The 12602-nt window shown below is 37.0% G+C and overlaps 1 protein-coding gene across 9 annotated transcripts in view; it reads right to left on the bottom strand.

Annotated features, from left to right (window-relative positions):
* The window catches only part of STOX2 (storkhead box 2), a 205978-nt gene that overhangs the window by 183013 nt on the left and 10363 nt on the right, over positions 1 to 12602 (bottom strand). The gene's annotated exons all lie outside the window — the stretch shown is intronic.

Raw genomic sequence — 12602 nt, 5'->3', positions numbered from 1 at the left:
AAGCATGAAAAATTCAGTCCTTTGCAAGATACAAGATACAATATAAACTAATAATATATTGTTATGTATAAATAAGCAGACAGACCAAAAAAAAAAAAAAAAACATAAAACAGGCTAAGTGGCTATATTTGTATTTTTTTTTTTTACTTCATGTATTTTTTTGGTCCAATAGAACAGGGACTGGTCTGAGTCCCACAGCTGTTAAATTCAGAGCAGAAATGAGAACACTAATCCATCCAGAGCTCCTGACACCACAACCCGGCTAATCGTCTGACAAAGGCTTATGTCCACCAGCCCAGCGAGCTACCGCTCAGGTATCCCGAAGCCTTCCACAGAGGGCAGAAAGGGTGCTAAGTAATGGACCTCCTTATGGGTAAGACCCTCATGATGAGGACAAACAGTGGGAAAAAAAAAAGAGAGAAACAGAAAGTGAGAGGCATAAACACAAGCAGGTTATCATGGACACAGAACATTTTATTATGGAAATGAAAATAATCTGGAGCTTTCAGATTTTCTTCACTGTGCAACTAGAACACACCTCAAGAACAGAATAATGAGGGAACTATGCAAAATTATTTTATAACCACTAATATCGATTAGGGTTTTACTTTAATTCTGATACTGATCATGCCGTAAGTCGTATTCCCTAAGCCCTCCCAAACTCAACCGTGTTATAAAAGTATTTTCTAGAACATTCGTTCATCCTTTTTAAGAGCATCACCCTGGCTTCTCTTCCAGGAGCCGTTCGCAGGGGAAAATCTGCAGCCCTAAAGCTAGCAAGTCAAATGGAGGAAGAAATGTATCTTCCCACTCGTGATTTACTCTGGCAGTATTTTTCAGGCTTCCTCAACCATGCCTCGTTTTGGTAAACATAAAAATTACTTGCTTTCCTTTAGTTTTATTTTAAGTTTCAAAATTAAATATATCAATGAAATATATCCATGACAAATACCAGAGGGATAATGTTTTCAAATAAAAATATTTACAGTAACCTTGAAATATAAATCTTTTTCCTTCATCACATACTATTTTTAAAGAATACTGAGGATGTGTGCTCGCCAAAAGGATGAGTCATTTCTTCATCAAGTGTACTGCTGCTTCTTTTCATTGTCAGAAGCAAAGGAAAAAAAAACAGGCTAGCTGATGCATGTGAATGAAAGAAATAAGGTAATACCAGGAAAAGCATGTTTGCTTGTTTTTAAAATGCAAATAAGAAGATCACCAGAGTCATCTGAAAAGTATGTCTGACTCCTGAATCAAATCCCTTCTCCAAAACTCCTCTTGGAGTTCTCTTTTCAGGAACATCAGGGAGAAAAAATCTCTCCCCAGTAAGCTCACAAATGCAACTTTCCACCAGTGTCAAGAGTAGATTGCCTGAATGTTGGAGAGGGGATGGAGAAAAGAGAACCCTCCTATACTGTTGGTGGGAATGTAAATTGATACAGCCACTATGGAGAACAGTTTGGAGGTTCCTTAAAAAACTAAAAATAGAGCTACCATATGATCTAGCAATCTCACTCCTGGGCATATATCCGGAAAAGACAAAAACTTTAATTCAAAAAGATACATGTACTCCAATGTTCATAGTAGCACTGTTTACAATAGCCAAGACATGAAACAACCCAAGTGTCCATCAGCGGACAATTGGTTTAAGAAGATGTGATATATACATATATATATATATAATGGAATATTACTCAGCCATAAAAAAGAATGAAATATTGCCATTTGCAGCAACATGGATGGACCTAGAGAATATCATACTAAGTGAAGTAAGCCAGACAGAGAAAGACAAATTATTATATGATATCACTTATATGTGGAATCTAAAAAATAATACAAATGAATTCATTTACAAAACAGAAACAGACTCACAGACAGAAAGCAAACATACAGTTACCAAAGGGGAAAGGGGGCGGGAGAGATAAATTAGGAGTATGGGATTAACATATACACACTACTATATATAAAATAGATAAGCAACAATGATTTACTGTATAGCACAGGGAACTATATGCAATATCTTATAATAACTTATAATGGAAAATAATCTGAAAAAATACATATGTGTGTGTGTATGTGTATAAGATGTAACTTCCTAAAAATTACTTACAGGAAGCCTTGAGAGTGTTACCAAATTTAAAAAATAAAGAGGTGGTTTTAATTTTTTTAATTAGCTATAAATCTGTGAAGTATAATGTTGGTCTTTACCCCTTGAAGCATCAGTTTCTGTGTGTTCAGAGTTTCCATTTTTTTCTACAAAATACACAATGCTCCAGATGAAAACTGTTCATATGCGCAAAGAAGTTGGTCTTTTCCCTGGAGTTCCCAAAATAGAGGTATTATGTCTTTTCACTCACAAACCTGGCAAGTATATTTCCCTGTGATAACCCATCAAAGGATGGACCCTGTAATCAGCATTCAGAGGTTTACCAAGCAAGGTACATCACTGGTGTTTAGCACACTCTTCTGGACACGATTAACGACCAAGTTAGTAAGGACTGAGGTCTTCTCTTAGATTACTGAGCAGTTTTGGAAGCCAGTGTTTTCTAAGTCGGACCCAAAATAGCCAGAGGGTTTTCTTTGTTTTGACTCAGCTCACAGGCTTCCAAGGATGTTGACACCATTTCAAAGCTGTAGTGGTCGGTGGTCTCCTCCCTTAAGAAGATAGCAGTCCTTTTTTTCTTCTGTCATGACTTCAGGTATATATGGCACCCAGACCAGGAACCCAATTTCAATGATCACAGCAGACAGCAAAAGTGATCTAGGGCTACACTGGAAATTCAGTAGCTTCAACTGCAATTCAGACTTGTCTTAGAGTTGGACAAAGACACCATCTGGAATTCTTCTCCACTTCCTCTCCAAAGAAGTCTTGAGGCTGTAAAAACCCAGTTTTCAAGAGAATAACTTTCATGAAAACTTCTTTCTTTTCAACTAAGAGATTACCTAATTTAAACCTTTCACAGCTTTACTGGATTCCTGGTAACATGTTCCAGTTTCATCCGATCTCGTGTGTTGGAGAAAAGTGAATTTTCCGGAAGGAAAAAAACTTCATCATTTTCTAAATAAGGTTTTCATGACTAAGGCTAAATGACATCATTACTCAGCTTTTAAAGGCTATACAACATGTGTTCTATTCTTTAAAACATACACTCGTGAATCCATACGTGACTAACGCCTCATGAAATTATTTATTATCTTCCGAATTCACCCAGGAATTCTGAAGATTGTTCGGTCCGGCCTGCAAAGTGAAAAAGATGTTGAAGTTGAACACTGGAGGCTAAGGCTGCTCAGGCATCCAATCATGGAAGCAAACGTTTTGATAATTTCGTGCAGCCTATTATGTACAAAAATATAAATACAACTTTTTCAACATTTTAATGCACATACAACTGGTTTAAATTCGACAATTTCCTCTGTCCTCCTAAAAAACAGGAACTTAGCAACACTTTTTTTTTTTTTAACATCTTTATTGGAGTATAATTGCTTTACAATGGTGTGTTAGTTTCTGCTGTATAACAAGGTGAATCAGCTATACGTATACACTTATATCCCCATATCCCCTCCCTCTTGCTTCTCCCTCCCACCCTCCCTATCCCACCTCTCTAGGTGGTCACAAAGCACCGAGCTGATCTCCCTGTGCTATGCGGCTGCTTCCCACTAGCCATCTATTTTACATTTGGTAGTGTATATATGTCCATGCCACTCTCTCACTTCGTCCCAGCTTACCCTTCCCCCTCCCCGTGTCCTCAAGTCCATTCCCTACATCTGCATCTTTATTCCTGTCCTGCCCCTAGGTTCTTCAGAACCATTTTTGTTTTTAGATTCCATATATATGTGTTAGCATATGGTATTTGTTTTTCTCTTTCCGACTTACTTCACTCTGTATTACAGTCTCTAGGTCCATCCACCTCACTGCAAATAACTCAATTTCGTTTCTTTTTATGGCTGAGTAATATTCCATTGTATATATATGCCACATCTTCTTTATCCATTCATCTGTCGATGGACACTCAGGTTGCTTCCATGTCCTGGCTATTGTAACTAGAGCTGCAATGAACATTGTGGTACATGACTCTTTTTGAATTATGGTTTTCTCAGGGTATATGCCCAGTAGTGGAGTTGCTGGGTCATATGGTAGTTCTATTTTTAGTTTTTTAAGGAACCTCCTTACTGTTCTCCATAGTGGCTGTATCAATTTACATTCCCACCAACAGTGCAAGAGGGTTCCCGTTTCTCCACACCCTCGCCAGCATTTATTGTTTGTAGATTTTTTGGATGATGGCCATTCTGACTGGTGTGAGGTGATACCTCATTGTAGTTTTGATTTGCATTTCTCTAATGATTAGTGATGTTGAGCATCCTTTCATGTGTTTGTTGGCAATCTGTATATCTTCTTTGGAGAAATGTCTATTTAGGTCTTCTGTCCATTTTTGGATTGGGTTGTTTGTTTTTTTGATATTGAGCTGCTTGTATATTTTGGAGATTAATCCTTTTTCAGTTGCTTCGTTTGCAAATATTTTCTCCCATTCTGAGGGTTGTCTTTTCATCCTGTTTATGGTTTCCTTTGCTGTGCAAAAGCTTTTAATTTATTTCAGATTCTGAACTGTTGCTCCTGCTGGGTGACCCAACATGGTAACTTGCAGTGACCTGATTTGAAAGTTCCTGTGTTTACCTCCCCACACGGGGGTCACATGGCTGCACATTAACAATAAAGTCCATTATTTCCAATTATGATCTCATTTCACACCCTTTCCTCTCAAACTATGAGAAAAAGAACTCTTTTCCCCTTCCTTGAAAACAAAAATATTCGGTGATTGTGGTTTCCCCTCTTGCTTTTCAAAGAGCTGAAGAGACCAGTTTCTCTGTGGTTTTTCTCAATTATCCAATTTATTTATTTTCTTTTTAACTGAAATATAATTAACATGCCATCTAACCTATTTTGTAAAATCTATATCCCAAGTCTTATTTCCTAAAGCAGTGTTGTAACTCAAACAAATTTAATATAGGCTGTAAACTGTAATCACCATTAGACTGACATATTTTGTGAATTTTGCTAAAATTATGCCTCTTTTGGATATAATTACATCTCTCCCACTTATGCCCTTCAGAATGGACTTTTTAAAAGAAGTAGCACATAATAACTCCCCCCCCAAAAGGGAGACTCTTTAAATAGAATATTTTATTCAACTTTTCTCTTCATTAAATTTTTACACTCAAAGTAACATCACTTCTCACTGAAGAAAATCTGAAACATTTTTGGAAGGAAAAAAATAAAATCACCCATAATCTTATTACCCAAATACAACCACTATTAATATTCACAATATTAATATTTAGTGTTTTTTTAATACAACAAATGGAATTTGCAGAGGGTCCTAAATACTAGTCACAGACTCACCACAGAACCTGCCTTATGTGTTAAAAACCCAGGCTCCTGACTGTCTCACTAGCGATTCTGACTCAGGAGATCTGGGGTAAGCCATATAGTATTTATTCACTTATTAATTAATTAATTTATTGAAAGTTCCACAGGTTATTCTGATGCACAGTCAACTTTGCGAATCACCAGTTTCAAGCACAGATTTTGAATCCCACAGACCTGGGTCCAGACCTGGTCCTATCACTTAATATGGTTGAACAAGGTTATCCAACCTTTATGAGCTCAGTTTCTTCATCCACAAAATGGGCACACCGAGAGCCATTTATAAAAATTAAGCGAGAGGGGCTTCCCTGGCGGTCCAGTGGGGTGTGGGTTCGATCCGTGGTCAGGGAGCTAAGATCCCACATGCCTCGTGGCCAAAAAGCCAAAACGTAAAACAGAAGCAATACTGCAACAAATTCAACAAAGACTTTAAAAATGGTAATAAAAAAAAAAAAAAAAAAAATTAAGTGAAAAAATGTACTTGGCACAGTGCCCAAAATATAGTAATTATTCAGTACATTGTAATTATTTTACATAAAATATTTTACGTAAGATAATTACCATGTACCAAGAATAATGATAAGTTATTCTTTCCCACTTTTCTCTATGCACCTGGTGCGAGATTTTCTTCTGATTTGGATTGCTATGAAATACTACATATGCTTTCAATTAACATTATATATCATAAGCATTTTTCCATGTTGCTTCCTAACCTTTATAGACATCTTAATGGCTGTATAGCATTCCATCTAGTATATAAAACCATATTTACCTAATTATTTTCTACTCGTGCTTTTTAGGTTACTTGCAGTCTCTCTTAACAACTGTGTAATGAGTAGCTTCCTATATATAGTGCTCTGTAATTGTGGATTACTATGCTAGCTATAGTCCTAAAGCTAGAATTACTACATGAAACTATGTGAGTATTTAGATGGCTTTTTGATAAATATTGCCAAGATGCTTTCCAAAAAATTTTTTTTCAATTTACAATACCACTGGCAATGTATTAAGATATCAGATTTGGGACTTCCCTGGTGATGCAGTGGTTAAGACTCCACACTCCCAGTGCAGGGGGCCAGGGTTCGATCCCTGGTCAGGGAACTAGATCCCGCATGCATGCCACAACTAAGAGTTCGCATGCCACAACTAAAGAGCTGGCAAGCCGCAACGAAGGAGCATGCCTGCTGCAACTAAGACTCAGCACAACCAAATAAATAAGTAAATAACCAGATTTACCACAACACCACCAGCACTGAGTAGTTTTCCTGCCCCCATGTTAAAATGTGTAAAATGGTAAACTGTGGCACGTTAATTGTTTATTTGAGCAAACAATGATTCCAATCAGGCACTGCCAAAACCAAAAGGCGTTTAGGAGGCTCCCTGGTGGGGGGCTAGGGCAGAGGTGTTTAAGGAGAAGAGAGGGAAGCAAAGCAATTATTTATTTGGCTATAACCTAAATGTTTGCCTTATGTGAGAAACTTTAGTCATTCAGCTGTTATGAGTAGTTGCTCTTGAGTTTCATTTTCTCAGCTTCAAGAAAATCTAGACAACTATAATATTTATGAATAGCTGTGCTTCAGTTTCATATTCTCAGATTCGAGAAAAATCTAGTTGACTCTGGATTCAATTTGCTTACATAAGCTACCAAAGACGCTAGGGCTACCCCAGTCTAATGGCCTCCTTGTCTAACTACTTTAACAAAAGGTAGTTTAGAAATTACCACCAGCCGCCAGTTAGCATGAACTATACTTGCAAGTATACTTATGCTATACCTATAAATCCACATCACATAGAGAATTGGACTAGGACATATAAACTGGAGTCTACAGTCTCCATCCTCAAAAAACTTACAGTCTAATGGGAAAGACACATTCAATGTGAACTGCTAATATAAGCAAGTAGAATATAAATGCCAGTTATTTTAAAATAGGTGAGCATATAACTGGTAATTGTTTTCAACTTCTGTGACTTGAGAAGGCAATAGCTTAACTGAAATGCCTGGATAATCGCTTTGGCATGAGGACAAAGTCGACACAATGACCTACCTACTTGGAAAATTAAACATGTTGGCAATATTACAAAGGACTACATTCACTCATTCAAGTCCACATGCTTAAGTCCTCGGAAGTTCTGAGTACACAGGGTCAGGGCTCAGAGAAAATTACCCACATTCCCTCTCTTTGCACAGTTGTGCATACTCGAAATCCCTCTCCTTGAAAGTAAAAGCATTTGTTGAATAGATTACACTCTTGACCCTCAGATTGGCCAGTCCAGATTTACATTCTTACAGCCCATCTTACAAACGGTCACTGAAATGATGTGAACTCACCAATTCACATGCCCTTCATAAATAACTTACATTCTGTTAGGATTTAACCGATCCTTCCCTCTCCTACTAATAAAGTTCCAGAATTTTTAATAGAGGAGGAGAGAAAAAAATTTTTTTTTAAGTAATACTTATTTCAGCACAGCACTTTATTTTTTTTTTAAACAAATCTAAGGTCACTTAAATAGTTTAGGCACATTAAAAGGTATTATGCACAATAAGACTTTACCAACTAATCATCAGTTTGAGTACGTATAAATTTAAAATCCCATTTAGTTACATATAAATTACATGTAAAATTTGTTGACTAAATTTGCTTTTACATTTTCACTACAAATATACCTACATACTGCTGGATTTTATGGAATCCAGGCTTCTTACTTTTGGTCACATTATAAGGAGTAGTCACGTACTTGAGAACAAAAGAAACTGATACTATTTTAAGAAAACACACTACATTGTAAATCAGCTATACTCAATTAAATACAATGAAAAGAAAAGAAAACAAAGAAACTTCAGAGTTTTCTAAGCCTTGTTTCTTCCATAGTGCCAAAGAGACATATAAAGTGTTTTTTTGTTGCTGTTTTTTATTTGTTCGTTTTTTGGTCTTTTTTTTTTTTTTTTTTGGCTGCACCACATGGCTTGCAGGATCTTAGTTCTCCGACCAGGGATTGAACCCGGGCCCTGGCAGTGAAAGTGCCAAGTCCTAACCACTGGACCGCCAGGGAATTCCCATAAAGTGTTCATTTCTAAAAGAAGAAAGAGGAGGAAAATAATTCATCAAATTAAACCTTTTTCCTACAGTAATTAGTCACATGTTGCTCAGTTATTGCCATCAGCAATTTCCATCTGATTCTGTCTTCACGGACTTCCTCAAACTGAAGATGTGCCCCTGTTACAAGAAGCTTCTATTCTCTTTCTTGTCTTTATTTATTCCTTGATTTGGTATAAGTAGTTTCCAACATAAATGAATCTCCTCCACATGGAAGAGATGGAAGATTTAACACAAGGGGAGAGTGACAATTTCCAAAACTGTCACCCAAAGGGACAGTCTGGTGCTTGTACTATCTGAAAACTTCTTCCTAGAATTGCCTGAGAACGCTGCTTGCTTTGTGAGCCAGCTTAACTCAGCAGCAATGCCAACATCCCTCACCTTTCTGCTTTTGATCCTGGATCTAAGACTCTTGCACAGTATACACTGACAGGCAAAACTAAAACAAAACAAAAAATCCAGTTTCCAAATGACACTGATGTAGCCTCCACCCTTGCAGGACATTTGGTCCTGTCCAAAACTTTCATGAGCATATTTGGTCCATGACAAATGGTTTTGGACAGGACCAAATATCAAGGACCTTTGGGCATGGACCAAATGTCTTATGGACGTTTTGGACAGGACCAAGTGCTAACTGGGTGCCATGCCCATGCCCTCCCTGTCCTTGGAGGCCTGGTCAAGCAGAAGCACCCTCCAAGCCTCTAGCCCAACACTGTCCAAAGGGGGTTTCTAGGCCAGGAAGTGGATGTTTTACTAACTTAGGTCTACGCTGGCTCCTTCCTGGAACTGCAAGTTAGCAGCTGTGGTTGTCTCTCTCTCTGCTTCACTTCCTTAGGATCGGTGGTAGACAATTTGGGGTTCACTTATCTATAGAATAACCAGGTTGCAAACTATTGCTCTAGTTACAAGGTCAAAAGCAAAGCACCAAAGAAGGTACTTAACTCCTTTGTAAAAATGGTACGCTACTTCAGTTCAACGTAAATTATTTGTAAAAAGCTGATATTGTAGGGCCTTCCATGTGAAATATAAAAGTTTCAAACAAGAGCAAACATATCAGTTATTATAATACACTTAGTGGTTCAATAGTCCTAAAAAGACAAATACTCTTCATATTGGGTTAAAATGCAAACTCCATATCCTGCTTATAAAACACATACTGAAACAAAAAGATACAAAAGATTAAAAAGAAAAAGGTGGCAGTGATATACCAAGCAAAAAGCAGAGATGGCAATACTAATTTTGGAAAAAGATTTCAAGGTAAAAGGGATGAGAGAGGATTGTGTTTAGTGTGTACTTATATGTTATATAAATGTACATACATTTATATGAATATGTATAATTTACACAGATATACAACTATGTATATTTATATGTATATAAAAGACAAAAATCAATAGTAAAGATAAGTGTTGGATATCAAAATATCAAAATACATAAAGTTAAAGCTATTGTAATACAGTGAAAGAAATCACATAATTTTGGAAAGATGACATTAGCACACTTATCACAGTCTTTGACAAATAAAGCATACCAAAAAATGAGAACATAAAAGAGTTAAACAATATAATATAAATTTAATAACAGAAGTTATTTTTTAAAATTCCTTGTTTCAAATTTCTATGAAAAATAGATCTTGTTCTATATTAGGTAAAAAAAATCAGTAAATTTGAAAAAAATACGTATTACAGAGTTGACACTCTGACAGTTGCAAAATAGCGTAAGAAATCAATGACAACTTTTTTTTTTAAATTCACAATTTCTATGGGGAAAACGAGAGAAAGAAACTTCTCCAAAATAGTTACTAGGCCAAAGAGAAATCAAAATACTAATTATAGACTGCTGAAATGATCACAGCAATGAGAATATTATATGTTAAACTTATGGGATATAGCCAAAGCTGTATTTAAAAGCAATTTTATAGCCTTCAAGACTTTATATTTTAACAATCACACGTGGACTCTGTAAATCATATTACCCAATACTTCATCCCCCAAATCTACATCTTTGTTAATTTTTAAAAAAAAGAAAAACTTCTTCTAGCATCATAACCAAAAGTAATTGAAATACACTTAATCACACCAAATTAATTTTTTTTAAGTGAGGACAATTCAAGAGTTACATTAACATTCTTAATGTAACTTTTAATGCAGAAAATAAAAATACCTGGCTAGGAAAATAGGAACACCTTACTAAGAGCAGCAAAGACTTTAAATTAGATTCAGTAAAATAGAGCTGATCATTTGCTTACTCATAGAATGTAAAAACATAAATGACATTTAATCCTGAAACCTCAAAAAAGAAAAATTAAACAGTGAAGAACAATGTGATGAATTTGCCTTATAGCACCATATCCCATTTTCTCATTAAAACAATTTTCTCAGTATACTTTACACTGCCCCTTTATTTATATAAAAAGGAATACTTCAGTTGGTAGCAAAAATTGTATCATTAATTACTTTCTAAGGCTCCTGTTTGGCAACATTTGAATAAACATCCGGCACAGCCACTATCCTGCAACCACCTGCTGATTCTGCATTTTAAATATCAAGACCACAGTACTGTCTTTAAAACTCTGCTTCATTTATTTGGCGACATAAAGCTGTGTGTTTTAAGCAAGCTTCATAAATCATAATATAAATCAGTCTACTGTGTTTAACATTCAGAAGAAATTACAGTACAAGAAGAAAAAATTATCAGTGATCGTGATCAAAGCCAAAATCTTCGTCCAGCGGAAATGACAAGCAGTTTTAAAAGGGCTAACAGCTCCGACTCTGGAGTCAGATTGCTGGACTGAAATATGAGATCTCTTGCTCGTGTAAGGTTACTCTCTGAACCTCAGTTTCCTCTTCTAAAGAATGTTAGCATGACCTCTGTAAGGATTAACTGAGACAATATATGAAAGTGCTTAGAACAATTCCTGACCCACAGTGAACATTAATAAAAGTTCATTCTTCTTCTTCCTCCTCTCCCTACCCCACTCACCCCTTCCCCCAAATCTGAAATAGAGTCAGTAAACATTTAATAAAATGAAGGAGCAAATGGCATAAAGATTGCCCTCTAGAATGTTCCTTCTTTACTATAAGGGGAAATGTTAAAAATACAGGGAAGAGTAGAAGAAAGATGCTAGAGTAACCACCATCATCTGGCGCATTCAGAGATGTGGGTTCTAAAGTACTGCTTTCATTTTTCTACGTTAGGGCTTCAGTCTCCTAACTTAAAGCCTTTTTTTTTTTTTTTACAAATTAATAACCAGACTCTGATGAAAGGAAAGCGATCAACCTAGACAAATTATGCTGGTTAGAAAGTCCCGCATAACAACAACAACAAAAAGAAGCATTCATGGCTCCTGCGATTCTGTATTAACTGCAAAGTCAGCAGGCTTTCCAAGTCTTCCCGAGCTGATATTATCAAGACCCAAACAGAATGAACCAAGGGGGGAAGGACTAGCCATAAGAACCTAGAGGGCAAGAGGTGGTCTTGGAAGAAGACGGTTTGAGGATCTGGGTAAACGGTGACAACAGAATGAGATTATGACATAAACATGACTATAATCAATGAGAAAAAGAGTTGGAATTTCTTTCCATAAGGATGGCTGTGTTCACTGAACTGTGCCATCCTTTCCTCTCCTCTGGAGGAATCCAGAAGTGTCTGGTTTTTGGCCAGAAGCAGAGATAAAGAAGCTAACGTGAACTGTCCAGACTGGACAGATCTTTCCACACGGCAGGGAGAAACCCCTCTCCTGCAGGACCACGGATCAGATCCTGTAACGCTCCTCCTAGCCTTGGCAGGATGGGCCGAAAAAATGCAGAGCGCTCAGCCCCGACCCACAGCCCTGACAGGTACATCAAACTGCCGAGAAGAGGACCTGATTCCTGGCAAGACTCTTTCCAACTTGAAATCGTCCTGCACCTCACATAAAGCAGGCGGTTTCCATGTGGTCCCTGCACCCTTTATTTCTCTTCTTCTGTATCCAGTTGCCATTTTTCACGTGCAGTCATGGACTTGTATCCTCCCCACCCTCCTCTCGTTTCCCCTTCTGTTTCCCACAGGGTCCATCCCAACTCGCCCAGGCATAGCAT

This window comes from Balaenoptera ricei, chromosome 21 (assembly GCF_028023285.1).
Source record: "Balaenoptera ricei isolate mBalRic1 chromosome 21, mBalRic1.hap2, whole genome shotgun sequence".
NCBI lineage: Eukaryota > Metazoa > Chordata > Mammalia > Artiodactyla > Balaenopteridae > Balaenoptera > Balaenoptera ricei.
Note: the sequence above shows the minus strand (reverse complement) of the source record. Positions and strands in the feature narration are given on the sequence as shown.